The 23,093-nt window shown below is 39.6% G+C and overlaps 1 protein-coding gene across 4 annotated transcripts in view; it reads right to left on the reverse strand.

Annotated features, from left to right (window-relative positions):
- The window catches only part of LOC309694007 (uncharacterized protein), a 125,562-nt gene that overhangs the window by 38,691 nt on the left and 63,778 nt on the right, over positions 1-23,093 (reverse strand). For 2 of the 4 annotated variants that reach the window (XR_014272770.1, XR_014272771.1), the window contains one exon: positions 17,300-17,593. The exons of the other annotated variants lie outside the window; for them this stretch is intronic. The gene's annotated coding sequence lies outside the window, so the exon portion shown is untranslated. Of the gene's footprint in view, positions 1-17,299; positions 17,594-23,093 lie in introns of those variants that run through there. 4 annotated transcript variants of the gene reach the window in all.

Consider the following 23,093-nt stretch of genomic DNA (forward strand, 5'->3'; position numbering starts at 1 on the left):
ATGGTTTCATCCAGTGCCAAGGCTAACATATGCCGGCTGCCACTAAGAGCTGAAGAGAGAAATTGAAATGTTACTTTCTTCATAGCCATGGCTTCTAGTTTCGACAGACTTCCCCTGCCAGAGGAAGATTGATTGCTGGGGAGATTGAGTTTGAAAGTCGGTTTTCACCGTGGATGAGGCACTCAAGATTAGTTTTCAAAATGATGTGTAGATGGTTTCAGATTTGGCAAGAGAAAGACTGGACAAAAAAAGCAGAACTTTTTGTCCTCCCTCACGTGTGAAGCAACTCAAAAGTGAATCCATTTTAGACGACTTCCACGCTCTTGTTTCTATTTAGTGAATGACAACTCACAGAAGACTTCTGAGACATTTTCTGCTGTTATAGTTCAACCATAAGATGAACAATTTCATCCACAAGTACTATATGAAAAGTCCACTTGAAGTGTTTTAGTCCATAAATTTAAAAAAAAAAAAATTTCTTTTGGATATATATATATATTTATTTATTTATTAGGGGTGCAACGATACACAAAATTCACGGTTCGGTTCGATACTTTGGTGTCACGGTTCGATATTTTTTCGATACAAAAAAAATGTTCATGCCTTTTTAATTTGTCATTTATTAAAATTATAAATATATATTTTAACTCAAAAGTACAGTTTTTAAATTTAACCCTAACCCTTGTGCGTGTTTTTTATTTTGACAGCGAATGCGCACCTGCGGACCACTTATGTGCAGCCCTGGTTATTTAGCTCGTCATATTGCAGCCACAGAAATTCTTTTGTCCATGAAACCATAAAGCTGCACTTTCTTTTTGCCTTATAGTCTGATTTGTCATAACTTCTCCGTTTTGTGGTAAGCTTTTCTTTGGCTGTCACTTCTTCACCCTGACCTGTCTTATTTGGCTCAGCAGAACTGAAATGCTTTTACACGCTCACTCACATAAGCTCAGCGATTCTCTGCGCGATCAACCTCTCACATGTTTAAGCTGCGGGAGATTTCACTTGTCATGTTTGCACAGTAAGCTAACGATTGATAAGACGATGTCAGAGGAATTTGTGCACAAATTATCATCACTCACAGATCAGTGCTGTCGCTCTCTATACACAGTTCGCACGATTGCAAAGTGAAAGCAAAAAAACAAGCGCAAATTCAAACGCGACTTCAATATGTCACATATTGACAGTGGCTCACCGATGCCAATGACATAATTACCCAGCTACATTTCTGAAAGAATGCAAAAGCATTGACATATATTTTTCCTTCCTGTTCAGACAACTGCAGAGGATGTCAAGAATAGTCCACAAGGCATATTAAACAGATCAAAGACTAAGAGATTAATAGCAAGGCCCAGATGGAAAAAGTGTAATTAATGAGGAGCCTTGCAGCAAATTAAATAGACAGCAAAGTGATGATGGAGGTGAGTGTTGATCAATAACCTTGAAAAGCAGCCAGTGGGAAGTTGCATGATACAATAGAACCTGGCCTGTAGTCTATCAGTACAGAAGCATCCCTTGATGTAACAGCAGGGGAGTGTAGTTAGGGTGTGTGTGTGTGTGTTCCTTTTCTTGGTCAAAGACTTAAAAGTGTGAAAGTGTGAAATGTAGCTTTCAGACCTTAAATGGGCAATCAAGTCCTTATGCATTAATTTCTCAGTGATCAGCCCTTTCACAGGTATTTACATTCACTGTGAGATCAGGAGCGTTGGCCTCATGACCCTCTAAAAATGATAATTACCGGTTAACTGTTTAATAAGAATTTGTTTAAATTTGTATTCACGACTTGTAGGTGAGCCTAATTGGTTGCAAAATAAAAACTGTTACAACTGAGGGATATCATAAGGGATTTATAAATTTTAGAAGGAAAGTATAACTTTATTTAACAAAGTAACTTACATACATGCTTACATACATACTACCGTATGTACTCACTGGCCACTTTATTAGATATACCTGTTCAATTGCTCATTATCACAATTATCTATTTAGTCAGTGGAGCAACTCAATGTATTTAAGCATGGAGACATGGTCAGGAGTATCTGCTGAATTTTAAACCAAGCATCAGAATGAGGAAAAAACTTTACGTTGACTTTGAGTGCTGCAAGATTTTTGGTGCCAGATGGGCTGATCTAAATATTTCAGAAACTGATGATTTACTGGGATTTTCCAATACAATTATCTATAAGGTTTATAGAGTAAAAGAGAACCAATCATCAGCAGGTCACTGCACTTTGCATGGATTCATCAAAATTGGACAATAGAGGATTGGAAGAGCATTGCCTAATCTGATGAGTCTTGATTTCTGTTGCAATATTTGAATGTTAGGGTCAGAATTTTACATAATCAACATGAGAGCATAGATCCTTCCTACCACGTTGGTCTAATGAGGTGGGGGATATTTTCTCAATACATTTGTATACCTGAGCATCATTAAAACACCACAGCTTATCTCAGTGTTACTGATAACCATGTCCATCCCTTTATGACTGCTATGTACCCATCTTCTGATCGCTGCTTACAGGGTAATGGACCATATAACACAGCCCAAATACTCATATGGCCTACACATCTGATCTCAACCCAACAGACCATCTTTGGTACATGGTGGATTCAACACGGATGCCGAGCTGACAAATCTGAAGAAAATGTTTGATGACATCATGTCAATAGTGACAAAAATCTCTGAGGAATGTTTCCAGCACCGTATTAACCCACATTTATTTCATGTGGCCATGTCTTTGTGCGACACTGAAAAGATTAAAAGATGGTTTCTACATGCATGGCTCCCACCATGAAACATGAAGGAGGTGGTGTGATGGTGTGGGGGTGTTTTTCTGGTGACACTGTTGGGGAATTATTTCAAATTGAAGGCACACTGAACCATCATGGCTACCACAGCATCCTGCAGCAACATGCCAGCCCATCCAGTTTGTGTTTAGTTGGACCATCATTTATTTTTCAATGACTCCAAACATGCCTCCAGGCTGTGTAAGGGCTATTTGCCCAAGAAGGAGAGTGATGGAGTGCTTCAGCAGATGGCCTCCACAGTCACCTGACCTAAACCCAATCGAGATGTTTTGGGATGAGATGGCAGAGTGAAGGGAAAGGGGCCAACAAGGGCTCAGCATCTCTAGGAACTCATTCAAGATGGTTGGAAAACTATTTCAGTTGACTGCCTTGACCTACCTCATCGAGAGAATGCCAAAGTAGCAAAGCAAAGGGTGGTTATTTTAAAGAATCTAAAATATCAAACATGTTTTGACCCATTTCACTTTTTTTTTTTGCCTACGACATAATTCCATATGAATTCATTCATAGTTTTGTTGCCTTCAGTGAAAATCGATAATGTAAATAGTCATGAAAATAAAGAAAAACTAGAGTAGATGTAATTTTAATCACTATATATTCTTTTGGGGTTCTCATTGTGTAAAATATAGGGGTTTTTTTACATTCTGTATTTCTTACTGAACAAATACCATACTAAATCTATTTTGTAGTGCATGAAACATTTACTGTAACATCCATTTATACATATATATGCACTTGCACTTACCTTTTCTTGTATTGGGAAAATGCTTTTACAGCAAATTCCCACCACAGGCATTCAGTATGCATTACTGCTCATGTTTGCATCTAGTAGTAATCTGTTTTCTTGTTGCTCTTGTGCTTGTGCTGGTGCCACAAAAGACAGTACAAGGACTTATTGTCAAAGCATTGCTGTACACCAGTGTGGGCAGTTTCTGTAATAGGGAACTATTTTCTTAGCCATGCTCATGGGCAGATCTATGCATGGAATTATTGGTCGTTGGTTGTGTCTCCCTAAAATATTCCTCCAAATGATTTTGTACAGATGCTGATTGTCCCCTGAGGATGAAGCCTGCAGATTTTGTTGCATCTGGTGCCGCCATTTATAACTTGAGTGAATGTCTCAACTACAATAATGGAATGGCTCTAGCTTTCAAAAATCAACACTGCAGAAAAGACAGCTTTCTAAAGTCTGACTTTTATTCTGTGAAAAACGCAGGGAAGGCTGTCATCATGGGTCAAGTGCAGGTTAACCTGTCACCATTGCTTGCTGCCTACACTACACCCGACAGAGAAAATTGCAAGTCACCACAAAGTCACAAGCTATGCAGATGTTGGCAGACTATGATGGAAGCTACGATGAAAAAAGGGAAAATTCTGCCTCTGTACAGACTGGAAAATGGAAATGAACTTTGTAATACTGGTGTTGTGAAGGGTAATTGTCAAACAACAAAGCAGCTCCTATTATAGTTTTAATTATAGAAAGAAGTCAAAAATAACGATATATATATGTGTTCGTTACATGATTAATGCGAAACCTGTAACCTGCATAGTTTGAACAGACACAAATAACTTTGGTGACTCTGAACTCAAGTTTTTGCCAAATAGAACCATTTCTAACTAGGGCTGGGCTATATCATATCGTTCACGGTAATACTGGTGTAATTTTGGGCCTTTGTTTACATACGCACATGGCGGCGACGCAGAATGAGAAGAGCGAAAGTGGATCGTTGAATGAAACGGATGAACCAGAATTGGTTTGTAAAAATGCTGCAACTTCAGTGGTGTGGAACTGGTTTAGCTTTCGTCCGTCAGATACACAACAAAGCACTATTTCTGGTAGAGCATGCTAGCAGGTCGTCGTTATTACCATGTTGTTTGGAAAATACGGCACACTTAACCTCTGGGTGGTCTTGGGTCGATTTGTGCCATTTTTCATTGTTCGTATACACGCCATTTGCACTGTGTTGAATGGAATATAGCGAAAGTCTGCAAAAAAAAGTTTGGTCACATTTACTGTTAAAATTTCAGTATGACTTCCGGAAATTAGCTTCAGTGGCTAAGCTACAGACAAACTTACACTATTGGTCTTAGTGGTCGATTTGTGCCCCATTGAAACCCATTATAAACGCTATTTTTCACTGCAGATTAATTACGGTTAAAGGGATCGTGATCGTTCCACCTTCGGTCTTTGTGGGGAGCTTGCCAGCAGCTGGCCGCCTGGAGGGCTTTTTATGCTCCTGCAAAAAAAAAAAAGAAAAGTGGATCGAAATACATGTTGGTGCTAACCCTAACCCTAACCCTTAAAACAACGAAACTATAATTAAAACTTTGTATGAATATTTCAGGGAGAAGTAGTTTTAAAAGACTGGCTAATTTAAAGTGGAAAAAATATTAATATATAATCTTTTTATAGCACTTTTTATGGCGTGGTCGATTTGTGGCTCTAAGACCAATAGTGTATGCATTTTTCTAGGACCTCCCAGAGGTTAAAATCAATTGATTTTAAGTGTGCCGTATTTTCTGAAAATCGACAGTGCCCCTTACAATCCTGTGTGCCTTATGTATGAATTCTGGTGGTGTTTACTGACCTCGAAACGATTTTATGTACACAGCGCTCGAAAATCTGTCAAATGTTTTAGTGCGACTTTCCTAAGCTATGAACCTGCACCGCTTGATGGATTGTCGGAGCATTACGGCTATCGTAGGCAGGCGCCTCGCGGAGTGATACGTACTGCGCTTCAACATAATACTACCGTATTGTGTGTGTATAACCTCTTTTTAAGTTTTGTGGATATTATACATGGTTATGCTGAGGATATGTTGGCCAATTTCCACTGGAAATGCCTTTTGGTTTAACTGTCAGCAAGGAATTTGCATTTCCACTGTTAAATTTTTATATAACTTTAATGCACTTAAAAAAGCTGCTTGTTTAAGTGAAAATACATTGATGGGGCTTTTTGCACTAATAAAGTTGTCCATCCATCCATCCATCCATCCATCCATCTTCATCCGCTTTATCCGGGGCCGGGTCGCGGGGGCAGCAGCCTAAGCAAAGAGGCCCAGACCTCCCTCTCCCCAGCCACCTCCTCCAGCTTATCCGGGGGAACACCAAGGCGTTCCCAGGCCAGCCGAGAGATATAATCTCTCCAGCGTGTCCTGGGTCTGCCCCGGGGCCTCCTCCCGGTGGGACATGCCTGGAACACCTAACCCAAGAGGCGCCCAGGGGGCATCCTTGTCAGATGCCCAAACCACCTCAGCTGGCTCCTTGAATCGCTACCTTATCGTGGTGGAGGGGTTTGTGTGTCCCAGGGATCCCAGGGGCTATGTTGTCTGGGGGCTTTTGCCCCCTGGTAGGGTCTCCCATGGCAAACTGGCCCTGGGTGAGGGACCAGACAAAGAGCGATTCATAAGACCCTTATGAAAAGGACACCGAGGGAACAGTTTACCCTGCCCGGGATAGGGTTACCGGGGCCCCGCCCTGGAGCCAGGCCCGGGGAGGGTGCCCGAGGGCGAGCGTCTGGTGGCCGGGCCTTAGTCCATGGGGCCCGGCCGGGCACAGCCCGAAGAGGAGACATGGGCCCATCCTCCGGCAGGCCCACCACCCGCAGGAGGCGCCATAGGGGTCGGGTGCATTGTGTGCCGGGTGGCGGCCAGGAGCGGAGGCCCTGGCGGACTGACCCCCGGCTGCCAAGACTGGCTAATAAAGTTGTGGAGTTGTAAAGTATTTTGTCTAATGTCAATTATATCGTCAGTTATATATTTATCGCAAATTTTCAAATGTATATCGTGATAAATATTTTTGCAGCCAAATTACATTCACTTTTAATCCTCTACATTGCAGATTATAAAAACGTAGATAAAAAACAAAATCAATTTTTAATGTACCAGACTTTCATTTTCCAAGAGGCACTTTGTTATTGAAACAAAACGCTGGATATCACATTCGGAGTGTTTAACTAAGCAGTTACTATTGTTGCTGAAGATACAGCATCTTTGTTTCGCCAAATGAAACTTAAAAACACTTTGTCTGTGTCAGATAGCTTTGTTGAAAATAAATTACATTTCTTTAATTTTTCCTTTCTATCCCCTCTGCAGTAAACAGCAAAAAAAAACCAAAAAACAATTTGCACACCACAAACCACACAGTTGGTTTGTGGTTTGGACAGTGAAAAATAAATGGTGTGAAGCAGTGTTTGTGGCTGGTTAAGCCAAGGCGCTGCCCTCTTGTTGTTTTAATTAATTATATATTGCAGAATTTTTTATAGATCAGACTCTTTCTACTTGCATTGGCATCTACAATTTTTATTTGATTCATTTTTACGTACGATACATCATAATTGACTCATGACATGAAAGTACATGTTATTCTTTGAACTCTTTCTCAAGTACGTGAAGCCTCTTTGCAACTGATTACTTGCATTTTGGGGAGGGGGGCCCTCCCAGCATTACCTGTATGTTCCTGACATTTGATTTCACTCAGCAGTTTATTACCTTACAGGGACTGCAGCTCAAGGCTAGTTAAAGTGACACAGACAGGTTCAAGGCATGAAAAAGGTAGGCAAACAAGAAAAATCTTCACATATTTAATTCTCATATTTAAATTGGTTTGGCCCTTCCAGTGGCTGCCGTTGGTGATATTTTATGCAGCTTTTGAAAACCTTAGCATTTGGCCTACCAGTAAGCATTCATATTCAGGTTTACTCAAACAAGGCAGAGAGAACAGTAGCGCTGACAGTAGCGTGTGAACTCAGCAGCTATCATCAATCCCCCTGTATCAGCTGAGCTATCCAGTCTTTTCAGATCCACTGAGATATTCCAAAATATTGATACATGAAAATGAGAGATGCAGAAATGTAACAAGGCTTCACCCATCACAACTCAAAAATGCATTATTTGTACTACACCCAGCGTGAGTCTCCATCCTGTGGACATTTGATTTAAGGTTTGCTGATCGTTTGGTGACACTATACCGACGCAAATGAGTTAAATCTACAGACCTGAGGCAGATTTTTAATGTAAAATGTTTATGGTAAATGAGATGGCTTTTGCTTCTGTTTTTGCACTGAAAAGCAAATTGTGACAAAATATTAATGGCTTGCCTGAAGGTTCTTCCAGTGTCTTTTTTTTTTTATTTTCACAATTTTTACAGAGGCACAGGAGCAAGTGAAAAAGAAATGAAGAACAGCTCCCCAGAGTGCTACTAGCTCTGCAGTGTGATATTCCCACATTAAAGACAGTATTGGTTTTGCCCATTTTCATGATCAGATGATAAATTCTGAAAATTAAAAGTTTCCTGTAATAATGATCCAGTTTGATTTGCGCATTATATTTCAGCTGATCCGCATAAGAATGGATTTGAGAAATTGGATGTTTCGACACGGAATCCTGTTTCCTCGGGGGAGTAAGTGATCCACAAAATCCCAGTGCATCGAGAGATAAACAGAGGAAAAAAAGGAAACTGAGAGTGTGGTGTAGGGGGAAAGGAAGGAGTGTGACATAGGAGTGCATTTAAGCTCCAGTGCCTCCCATCCTGTGCGTGTGACCGTGGTGGATCTGAAAACCTCAGCTTCGCCCCACAGCAACAGAAAGGAGAGGAATGTTCTTGGGGAGACTAAATTTAGACTCAATGTCCTGTACCATCAATCCCGATTAAGCTAACTGCGTAACTGCACTCGTTGTGGGAAGAATATGGCTCAATGTTGAATCCGGGTTACATAAGTGTTTGGACCTCCATGGCTTGGAAATGAAGGAACTTTGTTTCTGAGAGCACTGTATAATGGCTTTCTACTTAACTATGCACCCCTTCATCAGTATTTGTATGCCATGTCTAAATAAGTTCAGTAAAATGTCAAAAAAAAATTAGGTAACACTTTGCAACATGGTCTACAATTAAAGGTCTAATTCTCCTGTAACTAAATATAATTTCAATGTATTTTATTTGAAATCACAAAATAATTATATTTGCCTACAAAGGTTGTTACACTTGAACAAGGGGGCAATAAATCAGATTTTAACATAAGAAACAAATAAAAAACTACAAGTCAATTTAAGTGTAATACATGTCATTTTATGTACAACATAAGAAAATTTAAGTAATATTTATCAATGAGTTCACAAGATATGTTATGTCCAACTACTGTCTTTAAACCTAGCTTGATCACACCACAGTGGCAAATTATGCTGACCACATAGCTGCGTCTGAAGCAGGTTACGTTCAGATGTTCTATCTGCAATCATCTGTAAGAGCCACATTTTCATCTTTCGATAAATTATGTTCTAATACTGATACAGATTTTATAGCAGCCCAAGCTGCCTGCCTCATGTTGCATTCAGGTACAGAAAAAAATGTGGACATAAATATAGTTTTATGTTTAGTTCTGAACTGCTGCCAAGCCAATTTTACACTGCTGGAGTTGAAAATCAATGCGGAGTTGAAAAGTGATTAGTGTTTGTTAGTTTTTGCCACAGAGAAAATTCGCTCAATCAAATGAGCTTCGCTTTGTTTTGAGGAGTGATTTTAATGTGTCTGTCATAATGGGACAGTCTCAAAACTGAATGCATTTCTTAAATATCGAGTTTTAATAGTTCAGTTTATATTTTGAGAATTCTGTCACATTAGAAAAAAAGGCACAATGAGAGCTCATAAGTGATCAAATACATATTTATTCTTATATGAATTTACACGATGAACAATTTTCTGCAGCATTTCTCTCTTGCTTTATTTGCAGCACCTGTGTTGCATTTTGCTGTAATAATATTGTGGATTCTTCATTTCAGTCTATAATCTGTTCCTCTGACTGAAGTAGATTGTTGATTTTGTGGCAAAGAATAGCCAAGTGATGCATCAAATGCCTCGCTGAAATGTAAAGTCAAACTGACAAAGACGATTAACAACTACCACTGTGATATCTGAAATCTGTCTAGGGCTTTAGGTTTGTAAAGCAAATTGACTCAGAGAAAACTTGATTTTTCAATTTATTTCATAATAAACCCCTTTGGATTATACACAGGCCAGTTTACCATTTTTATGTTTTTTATTTTCGGTTTGTATTTTGTTTGTTTTTTTTAATAGTGAGCCAAGTTAATGACATCTGGAGAATCTGGCTTGGCAATATTTTGTTGAAATGAGCAACTTCTTCCCTGAAAAATACAACACATTGTCTGATGTTCGTACAAAATGTTCATACAAAATATGTGTATGCTGTTTAGCATTAATCAGATGAGGAATTTAACCACACCAAGTGTACCAGTGCAACTTCATACCATCACTTGCATTTGCTTTTGAGCGCACAAGGTTGGGTGGTCCTTCCCCTCATAGCCCAGAGGATTTGGAATCCATGATTGGATTAATTGGACAGATCACAGGACAAGAGTTACCCACAGGCCATCTTCATTGATCTCCACCCCAGAGATGTGGCAACATTTGTGAAACATGTTAATTTTCTTTTGTTAGCATGTTGGCATTTACTTACTTACTTGTATTTGCAGATGCAGCAACAACATGTGTCTGTTTGCAGTGGAGTTCCGCCTGAGGGCTTGAAGATCATGGCCATTCAAAATTTTAATGTTCACAGACATTTCTCCAGCTTCTCATAATCTTTCAACAAAACTATTTACAGAAGATGATGAAATTCCAAATTCTTGACACTTTCACAGTGGAAGCCTCCCCTTTTTTACTTCTGCAAACTCGTTATTGTTTTTTTTTTTTTAAAGATGCCATTTTTATACATAATTATGTTACAAATTGCCTTAATTATAACCCAAAGTCCAAAAATGTCAGACTAGGCTGAAAATCAGTATTGGAAGTCTATGATCTTCTGACCCTCAGGTGGCACAGCTTTAAAAGGGGAAATGGTTCTGTCATGGAAATCAGTGCATGGGCTCAGGAACACTTACAGGAATCACTGTCTGTGAACACAGTTCACCGTGCCACCCAGAGATACAGGTTAAAGCTCTTTCATGCAAAGAAAAGGACAAAACAGGAATATGTTCCAGAAATGTCAAGGTAATTTAAAATGGACTGAAGCAAGGTGTAAATCTGTTTTGTGGTCAGACAAATCAAAATTTTAAACTGGTTTTGGAAAACAAAGACTCCGTATCCTCTGGACTAAAGAAGAGTGGGACCATCGGGCCTGTTATAGCACACTCGCTTCAGAAACCTGCATCTCTAATGGTACGGGGGCGCTTCAGTGCCTATTTAGTTTTTTTTGCATCTTGCATATCTCACATCAGTGAAAAGTATTTAGAATTTAGTGCAGTATGCACTTTAGAACCAAGTGCATACTGCACCTTTCACAACAGCATTGCTTCATAGTAGAACAGCCCAGGTGCTGAAGAGACTTGCCTGCAGTAAGAACTATTCACAAACTGAAAACATTTAGTGCGTGATGAAACAGAAAATACAACTAAGAAGATCTGGGACTAGACCTGGGTCTTCTTTGTTTAGAAAAAAGTAGGTACTGATCTCTTTAGTTCCCAGATATTTACAGATTGTTGTTCAAAGGAAGGGGGCATGGTACATAGTGGTAAACACGGGCCTGTCAACTTTTTTGAGATGTGTCAGTGCCATCAAATTCAAAAGAAAAACAGGTAAAAGTTAAATCTTTTGATATATTTTCTATACTCTATTGTGAATAAAATATGAGATTTCCAAATCAATACACACATTTACTTTTTAAACAGCATCTCAACTTTTTTGAAATTAAGGTTGCATTTATGAAATCTTGCAATTATTGAAAATTATTTTTCAATAAATTTTGAAAAAAATATTTAAAAAATTTCCAGTCATCCATTGCTTGATTTCAAAAGCAATAAAAAAGACATTTGATTTTTTTTTTTAATATAATGAATAAAATTTCTTAATTTCAGTATTTAGTATTTTGTCTTTCTACTATTCTAAAATAAATATGAACCTCATGGATGGAAAAAGCCAGTAAGTCAAAGTCAGGGTTGTCACGTGGGTCATGTAGCCTTCAGAGTCATTGAGCCCTTAAGTCAGAGTCATGTCAGCAGGGTTCAGTATTCAGGGTTGTGGCTCATGTAGCCTTGATACAGTTGCTGCAGTAAGAGTCTTAGTGAGCAGCTGAAATGTGTGCTGTTAACATATAGAATCGTTTTTTAACATGTTACCTTATAAAAACACATCTCAAATTTCTGTGCTGCTATATCTGTGCAGCGCAGCTAGCATATGTTACTAACCTTCTGAACTATTGCGATGTTCCATGATCCGCCATTGCTGTAAAAAACAGATGGTTGATTGGAGCTAACAGAGATGACGCGACTCTTCCATTCAACACCTCTCATGCCTACAAAGTAAGGATGCATTGCTATGGCAACCAAGGAAAAAAAGCTTTAAAAGAAGTGGCAATCCTTGTATTTAGACCAACAGCATGACCTTTTTCTAAACCTGACCCAGTAGTTTTTAATGGCGATCTCTGACCTCTGACCACGCTAGTGGTGTGGTAGTTAGCGCCACAGCACGAAGGTCCAGAGTTTAAACACACCATCTATCCGGAGCCTTTCTGTGTGGAGTTTGCATGTTTATGTGGGTTCTCTCCGGCTTCAGTTCAAAGTTAGTTTGGTCATTCTAAATTGCCCGTAGGTGTGAACGGTTGTCTATGTGTTAACCCTGGGATACACTGGAAACCTGTCCAGGGTGTACCCTGAGTTAGGCTCCAGCACTCCGACAATCCTGATAAGAATAAGTGGAAGTATAGAAACTATGTGGTAAATCTATGACACGTATCACTCAAATTTTTGTCTGTGCTTTTGTACGTAAAAAATTTGTGGAAATAGAAATGTGGAATTTGCTTTTTAATAGTGACAATTTTTTGTGTGTACATAGACATGACTTGGTACATAAGAGGCTGGACAGGTGAAAGAATGTGTTCAGGAATATAAAAAATTCCAGTGTAATTCATGTTCAGAGACAGGAATGAATAGATGAGAACATACTCCTGTGAAACTGAGTTGTACAAATTGAAGAAAAAAGAACACTTGCTGCTGAGGACAATGCTGTTGTAATGAAAATGAAATCTCTCGAACATGTACTGAAAAGTTAAGAAACCAACAGCAGACCTACAACATCAATGTAAGGAGTGTCAAACAAAAGGCAAGGAGGCCAGAATCGGCCTAGCAAAGACTCCAATCTGGTCCACTGAATGACAATGGAAAATGTGAAGGAGGGCATACATGTTGGACTTTCAGGTGTATTTTCTAAATTTTTACAAGCAACCCATTTCTTGCTATACCAAATTAATTCAGTGATAAATAAAAAAAAACAGCGGTTAGCACTGTTGCCTCACAGCAAGAAGGTCCTGAGTTCAATTTCACCATCAGGTCAAGGTCTTTCTGTGTGGAGTTTGCATGTTCTCCCCATGTTTGCATGGGTTCCCGTCTGGTACTCCAGCTTCCCCCCACAGTCCAGAGACATGCAGTTAGTGAGGATAGATTAATTGGAAACTCTAAATTGCCCACAGGTGTGAATGTGAGTGCGAATGATTGTCTGTGTCTATATGTTAGCCCTGTGACAGACTGGTGACTTGTCCAGGGTGTACCCTGCCTTTCACCCCAAGACAGCTAGGATAGGCTCCAGCCCACACACCACCAATGGATAAAAAAATTCCTGTTTTTTTCTACTAAAGAAGTTTTAATAATGGATCTGCAGTAAATTCATTTCTTACAATTTAATCCCAAAGAGTCAGGCCGACAGCTTTCTTTCATTTGCTACAGCATCATTTCTTTATCATGTAGAAACCTGAGCCATGCTGTTGAAATGACAGCTGAGTGGTTGAGTAGTTAAATTTCTTCAGACTGACAGGAAAGAGATTTTCACTGGCTCGGCCATATCCCTGATCTATACAGTGATACACTTGATTTATTTATTTCTAATTTGCTTTTATTATAGTAATTTTGATATTTTGAATGCATTTGATCATTTAATTTTTTTAAAGCATGTTTCAATTTGCATTTGCTTTAATTAACCAGTCTTTTAGGTTTTATTGTGGGTTTTATTCTATGAAATGCAGTACACAAGCAGCTGAGACTGTTTTTTTTTTTGTTTAAGTCTATATATGTAGTGATATAAAAGTTGCTCTATTTTACTCATGTGCTATGTACATGAGTAAGACATTTGCCCCCGTGCTGTGTTTGAAATTACATTTTCACTATATGTTAACACCTGTTTAAGGCTTTGACTTGTTTATGCAGTAAAATAATTGTATTTAACTGTGAAACCTTATATCCACACATGCACACCATCATATTCCTAATGACTACATGTTTCCCTAAGAGCTGTATTACCTTTCAACACAGAGACTTGTGTCTCGGTCTGACATTTTCATTTTTATCATCTCATACATTATGAATGAATCATAACATGAATAACAAATGTCTGACAGGCATTTAAACATGGCATTTTTCATTTTATCATGAAATATAGTGACTGTCAGCTGGTGGAGATGGCAGGATTTCATGTTCTTATTTCACTTGGTTAATTTAGCTTTTCATCCCTTTGTACATTTCATAGGTTTTGTTCCCAAAAGCTACTGGTTCTTTACACAGAGTTAATTTGGCACTATCTTGGGAAAAGAACAGATATAGATGAATAGATTGTTTTGTCAAAGTAAAATTTTAAACAAGCTAAAAAAAATTTAGATGCATAAATAAAAAGGCTTCTTTATTGTCTCAATTAATTATGCAGCATCCAATTTTTCAAAAAAAAAAAAATACTACTATTGGTGTGTTTTCTCAGTTGATCTTAGATAAAAACACAGATGAGCCATCTGGGTACTTGAAGAATGCAGCCAAATAATTTAACATTCAGCCATATTCTTCAACCGCTCTTTAGAAACAATTACCAAATTATTAATTTACAATGCAGAAAAGCAGCTCAACGTGTTAAGGTCACCATGGCAACAACAAAATTGAAGCCTGAAGTCCATCCTCAGTATGACGTATTTCTTAGTTTTCATTCTCGTTCATGTTTTCTGTTTTCTTCAGAGAGGTAGATCTGTAGTTCTCGGTTGCTCGGTGGAAACCATAGACAAAAATGCCTTCCTTATTAAAAGTGGTTTAAAATGCTGTTTGCATTAATCAAGTACTATGATGGATTTTCCTTGTCAAACATGCATGCACTCTGTTTTAGTCTTATCAAATATTTATTAAAATGCAGTGTTCCTGAAATAGCGCAATAGTTAACGCTTCGCTTAGTAAGGGAAATATAGTATTGATTAATATTCCTTATTTCATTTGTATGCAGCCTACTGAGTCTTCACTTTTGCTCATATAATTTCACTGGATTCTTTGAACTGATGGCGACATGATTCATCATTTGAATAAATGCATCAGCATTACAAAGTTGTTTTCAAAGAAGACATTTATAACATGAAAATATTAACTGAGCTTACAGTGTCACTTTTGTTTGCACTGCGGTTGTCAAATTACCTGTCTGTGACATCCTTTATGCATGATGTGCTCTCAGTGGTGAGGGCATCATTCATCTGCAGCCCCTCGAAAATTTCGAATTAGAATCCAGCCGGGACACTTGTTCTTTCGGCTCAGCGGGGCAGTCTTTTCTCCCCAGTGGTATGGAGATTTGAATGTCTTATGAGGCCGGTGGTGAAGAGGACATACTAACCCCTTCTTTTGATTTCAGGGCTGTCCCTCGGTGGAAGCAGCTCCCGCTTTGACATATCGTGACTGATGAATGGGCAGGTCGGAACAATCATTCAAACTGAGCCCTATGCCTGCCAAAGGTCTCAGACCTGCTAGATCACTATCCATTTGTCACATCATCCTCTTGATCCAAGCTGTTTCTGTAAGCCTTGTAGTCCAAGTATAGTTGGGTGAAAAGCCTAACGAATGCTGGGTGATGTTAGAACATTCCTGTATTTTTTTTTTCTGCTTAAAATATAGCCTCCAGATTTTATGTGAGTGGAAGGATTGTGCAGCGTTTGCCATCACCTGGGTCTCTCTGGTCCTGGAAGTTAAAGCAATATGAGGCAACCCAGTGTTTTTCTGTCAACAGCTGTTGTTATCTTTTGCTGCACATTTTACTGACATTCAGCGTTGTGGGCTGAAAAGCACAGGTAGAGCGACCTGATGTCAGAGTGACAGAGTCATAAATAATGGAACCAAGCAGGGTTCACACCGCCCAGGGACAGCCAGCCCCAACGATATGAAAGGAGCCCAAGAGCCCAAGGACACTCAAATAATGGTCCCCCCATAACCAGAGCTACTCTTGTGTATCTTAATCAAACCAACAGCCACCGCCCACACATGCACACCTGCAGACTTGGGGGAAAAAATATTCTGTCTTGTACAGCTGACAGAGATGAAGATCAAATGCCAAAGCTCCCCAGACATTTAGGTTTAACAGTCCTCACCCTTATAGTTGAAGACGTTAAAGTTACATATCAAAGAAGGCAAAGAAATCCTGATTAAAGGCACAACAATGTAGACACTGGTCAGTGTTCAGTAAAGAGCTTTGGGTCCTTGAGAGAGAAACCTACTCTGTGATCATTAGAAGGTCTGTGTGGTGAGTCCAGATGGAGCTGTCACAGTGAAGCATGCCTACACATGTCCTCAGTGTCTGTGGGATCCATTGCTTTGGGCTAAATCAGGGGGACGGAAAACCAACATAGCCTTGCACCAGAGAATATCCTTATATTGACAGAGTGATGACTTATTGCAGGAAACACTGTCCTCCAAGATTCTTAGACAAATAATACTTGTTCATGCAGCCCTAGTGAAGTACCAGTCGTTATCAGTGGAATGTTCTAGTAGCTGTTAGTTATAATTGGCCGTACTGTAATAGCCGAGCCAGACAAGCTGATCACAGCATGGGGCATGTCTGCTTAATAAGCAACTAACAAGCAAATGCAGTTCTACATTTGTAATCTCTCACTTAATAACTGTATAATATGAGAAATACATTGTTGACAGTGTTTTAATCATAAAACATCAGTTGATTTCTTTTTTTTTTTTTCTATAAATTCTGTTGCTCTCTTCTTTTATAGAGATTTTTGAAGGTTAGGTTTGTTTAAAAGGCTTTTAGTGGTTATGAACTAGGGCTGTTGAGAAGGAGCAGCAATTTGATGATCAAAGAAGTAATTTGAAATGATTTCACAATACAACCACATTTCATGTTCTGATGGGAAGCCTTGTGTCCAGGCATTCATGTGGTTCTTACTTCGATAGTTGCTACACATCCAAACACTGTTAATGACAGGGCCATAGGCATCACTGAAGGCTAATGACCCAATTATTATCTACATGCACATAATTTCAGCAGTGCTATGCAGACTTCTGTATCACATACAGTTAAATGTGTTCCTTTTTCATCATTAACCTTTCCAAACAGACTAAACTGGTCACATTTCACTGAGTCTGTATGCACCAAGCACAAGTTAGTTTTTGCACAATTAATTTCAGTACAGCGTTTGTAGCTGTGAACACTGTGATGACAGATTACCTTCACTCAATATGAGACATTAATATAGATAAATATATTTATATATATAGAGAGAGGGTTTTACCCAAAATCCAGCACCCTGAGACTCTAGGCTAGGAGAACCACTTTCCAGGATGAGTCAACATCCATGAGTCCATCAGGAACATGACTACTACTTAACACGTGCTTAGTAAATACCTCGGGCAGCAGAAACTCAAGATACAAGAGGAACAAGGAGAAGAACCATCATGGAAGGACAGGGCCCTGCATGGTACCACTGGCAGATAGAAGCAGTGGCTGACATCCAGAAATCCTACCAGTGGCTGGACAAACCTGGAATGAAAGACAGCACAGAGGTACTTGGCAGCACAGGAACAAGCTTTAAGCACAAGATCCATAATGTCGGGGCTCTACCAAACCAGACAAGACCCCATGTGCAACCTGTGTAAAGATGCCCCTGAGATAATCCAGCACATAACAGCAGGCTGTAAGAAGCTAGCAGGTAGGGTATACATGGAACGTCATAACCAAGTAGCTAGCATAGTATGCGGAAACATTCGTGTCGAGTAGTGATAGATGTAGCTATACTGAATGATAGAAACATCAGGGAAAAAGGAAGACGAGAGGCTTGAGAAATACCAAGGGCTGAGAGAAGAGCTTGAGAAGATGTGGAGGGTGAGGGTAACAGTGGTCCTGGTGGTAAGTGGAGCACTTGGTGCACTGACCCCCAAGCTGGGCGAGTTGCTCCAGCAAATCCCAGGAACAACATCTGAGATCTCCGTCCAAAAGAGTGCAGTCTGTAAACATACTGAAACATACTGCAGATGACCCTCAAGCTCCCAGGACCCGAGCTTGAGGGACAAAGACAATGTTTTCATATGTCTACTCTTCTCTTTCTCTCAAGCATTGGCATTTTGTTGCGTTTTCATGAGAAACCAAGAGCATTGCAGCACCCTAAACCCTGTTTTTTGGTGGCAGAGTAAATTAACCGTGTGTAACCTTGCTGCACTAGGATATTACTTCTAATTGGATCGCTTCCAAACTCGTCCCACCTCTCTACACAACTTAATTAAATCTGATTGGATCTGTCAATACATTTTATCATCATTTTTGTCTTCGTGCATAGGTTATTATTTAGTTATCGTCAGGAAAAAAAAAAGGTTGACGAATATTATGTTGAAAATCTTTAGTCAATGAAATTAACGCTGATAACAACTACACTTATGGAAACTGCATTAACACCCTATCAAGTGCAGTGACACCTGCTCGCAGCTGTATTAGATATACCCAGGCCCAATTACAACCATAAAAACTTATTACATTTTGTGAGCAATTACTTATTGGAGATAAGTAATTGCTAAATCACCATTAGTCAGGGGTTAAAGTTCAGTTAATCAGTGACTAAATCTGATAGGCAGTTTAATACATAATAATTTAAAAGAAAGTCAATTATTTGTGTCCTCTATTGCTCCCAGTTGATTTCATGAAGAGACTTGCTAAATGAATCAGCGAGTAATGTCATCGGTACTACTTTTTATTTTCATTTACATGTCTGTCATGCATTAATGAATGTACACGACATTATAGTTGTGGAAGCAATGTGTAGCTAGTTCTAAAAAAGGGTGAGTGAGGGTAAAGGCAACTACTTTAGCTTAAGATATCACTGCTGTATTTAAAACAAATACTAATGTTGTGATAGTTTACAGTAGCGGTTTATGTCGAACTGGTGCAGGCAGCATGTGGTCACTGTTAAGTTAGGCCAAGGGATGATGTTTTTTAGTTTGACTTGCCTGTCTTTATTCTGTCATTTTAATATTTGGAGATTAAAAAGCAGCAGTAATAGCAAACATCTGCTTATAAAATAAATCCACAAAGATTGGTAACCTTCAGAATCACCACAGGCCAGTGTGAAATTTTGTTAGAACATCTAACGGAGATAAACACAAATTAAAAACAAATATTGGAGCGCTTCAAAGCACCGAATGCAGTGTCAGTGCCAGTCTTCTTATTCCAATCAGTTAATGAGAGAATCTTCTGTGCGGGGCTATCGTTCGTTTGAGTGTTTGTCATGCTCCTGCAGGCTTTTAAACCTGGGCTCTTGTGTCAGGATCAACAAAGTGGCGGTGGCAGCCTACAGTGGCAAACAGTGTGATGTTCATGTCCTGCACATGTGAGCTTTACAGAATATCTGCTGGAGGTGTAGATAAAACAACACTTAGTTTATCTGAGGTTGAAAACAAGCAAACAATACCCGGCGTGCATTGCTGTTGCAAGAAGAATAACTGCAAAAGAGTATATATTAAACTGCAATCCTATTTTATTCCATGTAAAAATATGTTTAACAGCATAATTATGCTATATAAAGATTTGTGAAGAAATTGTGAATGATGAACAGTCAGGGATGTAATACTGCACAAAATTCCCCCAAAAACTTAGGATGCTGTTTAAACAAAAACAGAGTGCAATGACTTGAAAATCTGATAAACCCATATTTATTCACACTCGACTATAGAACTGTGAAAATGTATAATTTTCCATCCATCCATCCATTCGCTTCCGCTTATCCTTTTCAGGGTCGCGGGGGGCGCTGGAGCCTATCCCAGCTGTCATAGGGCGAGAGGCGGGGTACACCCTGGACAGGTCGCCAGTCTGTCGCAGGGCTAACACATAGGGACAGACAACCATTCACGCTGACATTCACACCTAGTGACAATTTAGATTAATCAATTAACCTATCCCCACAAGCTGCATGTCTTTGGACGGTGGGAGGAAGCCGGAGTACCCGGAGAGAACCCACGCAAACACGGGGAGAACATGCAAACTCCACACAGAAAGACCCCGGCCTGATGGAGGAATTGAACTCAGGACCTTCTTGCTGTGCGGCAACAGTGCTAACCACCGTGCTGCCCCTGCCACCGTGCTGCCAGAGTGCAATGACTTGAAAATCTGATAAACCCATATTTATTCACACTCGACTATAGAACTGTGAAAATGTATAATTTTAAGAAAAATATTAGCTAATTTTGAATTTGATGGCCCAACAAAGTTGTAACAGAGGCAATAAAAAGCTGTGAAAGTAAATGGTACTAAAAAGAAAAGACTGGAGGAACATTTTGTTTTAATTAGATTAATTGACAAAAGGTCATTAACAAGACTGGGCATATAAATAGGAACTTAGAGAGAGTTTGCGATCAATCTGAAAAAAAAAATGCTTACAAACTGTGCAACAATTTCACAGTATATTGTTCTTCAGTGTATAATTGTAAAGGTTATGTCTGCATCTCTGATGGTACGGGGGTATGCTAGTGGCTATGGAATTAGCAGCTTGTGCATCTGGAAAGACACCATCAATGCTGTAACGTATATACAGGTTTTAGAGTGAGTGGTGTGTGTGTGTGTGTGTGTGTGTGTGTGTGTGTGTGTGTGTGTGTGTGTGTGTGTGTGTGTGTGTGTGTGAATAATAAGTTGTGAAATCCTTTCCCTGGTGTTTAAAACTTTCTGTTACTGTGGAACAAACTCCAGAAAAGGTGTCCAAATTATAGGTCACTATTTCAGAATAATAGCGCTATCTGTTGTCCTTTTTCAAGAAGGTCCTTTGATACATAGTCCCATAAGTGCTAATAGCTCTGCGTTAATACCAGTGATATGTATCTCCTCTGTTCGGCCATTTCAGATGCATTAGGCTTTCTTCATCATCCCTTTCATTTCCAAAAGTAAGTTTTATGACATGGTGTTTTCAGAGAAAAGAAATAGAATTCTAGTCTCTGCACCCAGCCGACTCATGTGTATTTCAATATGTTAAGTGATTCGATGTATGAATGTTTTATGAATGCTAAAATGCAGGTTGTAAGATACGTCTTCCTCCAGTGGAGTGAGCATATCTGTCCTATTCTCCTCTGACTCTCAGGTTCTTTATAATAAAATGGAACCTTTTGTAAGTAATGTCAGTAGACATTGCTCATTTAACTTTATTGTGACATCATTATTTACCTACATAGCTTACTAATACACATTTGTTTATTCTACAGAGTTGTATTAACATAGAAAATACTAAGTAATTCATGGGTGGGATGTAATGTTTTCTACTCTGAATGATGTTAAAATGTGGTGTGTTCAAAGCAGAGATTCATACAGGGATCTTTCCTGGTAGATGCAGTAATGAAACCATAAATCACAGCATCATTGGACATCTTCCCAGCCTCTGATATTTCCCCAGACACTTTCAGTCCAACCATTTGAGTCTGCTTACAGTGTTAAATAGATTGACCATGGACGATAAAGTTAAATGTGACTTTCTTCCAGTGCCACTGACTCAACAAGAAATGGGGAGGAAAAAGAGCAGTTATATACTCCATGATTGTGGAGTTTAATACTAATATTTTTGTACTGTTGAAAACTAGCAGCACCAAAGGAGGCTGTATTAAAGAAATGCATTCCTTTAGCATTGTACCGAATGATTGAGATGGAATGTTATTTAAATGTCATTGAAAGACCCTTTTATAGTAGAACATATTATCTGTCTAAGTGAAGGCACAGTCAGTCCCTTTGAAGATTTTCACCTAACATTGGTTTTGTGATGCTTTAGGGGGGGATGATACCTCACAGGATGGACTTTTATTGTATCCAGCAGTCCCTCTGGTGCTAATGAGATGGAGAGAAAATAAATAAACCACATTCAACATAGCAGGAATTTGTGGCATGTTTCTACTATTACTGAGAAAACATAATACTACATCATTCCTCTTTCACTTGTCTCTGAGGGCTTTGAGGTAATGGCCATTTCATGAAGGAGCTGAAAGAAAACTGGGCATGTGCTATTGCAAGGCCCACAATGAATATAGGACCTGCCAGTCCAGTAATTAGTTTAGGCTGTGGTTGGCTGTGGCTGTGATGGAGGCCGTTTATCACCCCTGAGACAATGACTGTATGGGAACTGCCAAAACAAGGCTATGTGATCGCTTTCTTTTGCGGTCACTTTGGGCGTTAAAATGGCTCTCTGAGGCTTTTGGGGAGTTAACTGTCAGGTTTTCACCAGCATTTCCACAAATGTGTCTCCTAAAAATGATCACAGAGCAATATTAAAACAAAGAGACAGGCTGGTAGTAGTGATTGCTTCATTTGCAGCAGAGAGGGGTAGCATTTTGTGAAGCATGTGAAAATACATGAAAATACAAATTCTTCAACAGCAAAACATGGTAGATAATTACCAAAAACAAAACTAAAACTCTCACCTAAGGTCGCAAACTTTGGGTAGTGACCGAAAGAACATGATCGCGGATACAAGCGGCAGAAATTAGCGGGGGAGCTGGCCCCAGGGAGGGGTCACTTGCCCCTCCCTTCCTTCCCTCCCCATCTCCAGCTGCCTCCCTCTTCCCGCTCCACCACAACCACCCACACATGCAGGGCCTTGGAGTAGGGGTATGTCACCAGGGTGCAGAGGAGGCTACCCCCCCTCTGTCCCCTTCTGGCTGCCTCTGCCTCAATTTTATCCCACAACTTAGACATTCACATTACTCACACTCTCATTACGCATACATATAGGATCTTGGGGGTGGGCACGATACACGGAGTCCAAAGTACCATCAGGGTGTACACCTCACCCCTGGCATCGTTGCCCACCTCTCAATTTTAAATACACGTAGACATTGAGGGCTAGCAGGAGGGACCATGCGCTTACCTGCTGCTCTCTGGCAGGTAGCTCCATGCCCTCCTGGGTTTTAAATGCACCTTAGAACACACATGCATCAACATTACAATGAGCGGGTGGAGGGAGGTTTGGAGTCTTCTCTCACCCCCATTCTCTGCGACCTGCTGGAGCAGGGGGGCTAGGACT

Source organism: Aulonocara stuartgranti (genome assembly GCF_965226115.1).
Source record: "Aulonocara stuartgranti genome assembly, chromosome: 18".
In the NCBI taxonomy this organism is placed as follows: Eukaryota; Metazoa; Chordata; class Actinopteri; order Cichliformes; family Cichlidae; genus Aulonocara; species Aulonocara stuartgranti.